The sequence below is a fragment of the Arachis duranensis genome, chromosome 2 (genome assembly GCF_000817695.3).
Source record: "Arachis duranensis cultivar V14167 chromosome 2, aradu.V14167.gnm2.J7QH, whole genome shotgun sequence".
NCBI lineage: Eukaryota > Viridiplantae > Streptophyta > Magnoliopsida > Fabales > Fabaceae > Arachis > Arachis duranensis.
This window is the reverse complement of record NC_029773.3, coordinates 10,474,890-10,476,133: the sequence shown is the minus strand read 5'-3', so window position 1 is coordinate 10,476,133 and position 1,244 is coordinate 10,474,890.

The following is a 1,244-nucleotide window of genomic DNA, read 5'->3' as shown; positions in this document are numbered from 1 at the left end:
ATCCCCTCTCTCTATATATATAAAATAATTTGGGTTAAGTCCAAAATATCTTATGATCTGAATCCAATCTAAAAATAACATTGGATCAAAATAATAAATTTAAAAATAAAGTATTAAATTGGTCCTCTATATTTGGATGTAATTCTATTTTGGTCTTTAAAGTTTAAAATGTTCTATTTGAATTTAAAAAAGTTTTATTTAGCTTCAATATAGTCACACGTTTGATTTTGTGCCTTTCGAGTTTGTATTTATTTTCCAGATTATCAATCTTGTTGTTGTATTACTAGGACATTCCGTTAATTATTTAACTTTAACTTCACGGTGGAACTATATTGAAACAAAATGAAACCTTTTTAGACTCAAATAAAATATTTTAAACCTTAAGGACTAAAATAGGATTACGTCCAAAGAGGACCAATTTAATACTTTACTCTAAATTTAAATTCGACAAAATATATTTAGGATCTAGATTGGGTTGCGGGCCATACCCAATCTTAAGTACCTCTACTTTTTGTTAGGATCTAATTTATTTAGAAAAGAATTTGAATCTTCTAAATTTTGAATTTTATTTTAGAGAGTAAAATGTAATTTTTTATAATTTATTTCATAAGTGGGATTAAGAATAAATACAAGAGAAAAACTATTCAAAGATAAAAGATGATACTTTACCTTCTAAAGTACAAATTCAAATCCAGAAAAAAATAAGTAAGTTTATAACTAAGGTAATCATAATAAGGTTAATTATTAAATAAATACTATAATTTTGGGTGTATAAATTATAGATATCGTTTAAGTTGTGTTAAAGATTTTATTAATCAACAGGCAACAAGATAGAATGTGTGGAAGAAGGTTTGGGATTTTTTAACCCATATAATTCATTCTGTTCATCTCATTAGTTCTAGTATGCTCTTTTATATTTATTTATATCCGGTGTTACTTTACCCCTCTAATGAACCATCTTATGATATACAAGGAAACCAGTAATTGCATTTAACGGTAAATACGCTAAAAAATAAAACCATATGTACTTTTAGATTTATATATTTTAAGAACTATAAAATCATTATTGTATTTATTAAGAAGCTTTTTTAAACAACTTTAATTAAAAAGGTTTATTTTCAAACTACATTGCACAACGGGTTTAACTTAACCCAGCCCAACTTTAAATGGTTCAATTTTTTTTTTTTAGTTGGTCATACATGCACGCACCAAAAATAATTATGATTAACAGAATAAAAAAAAAA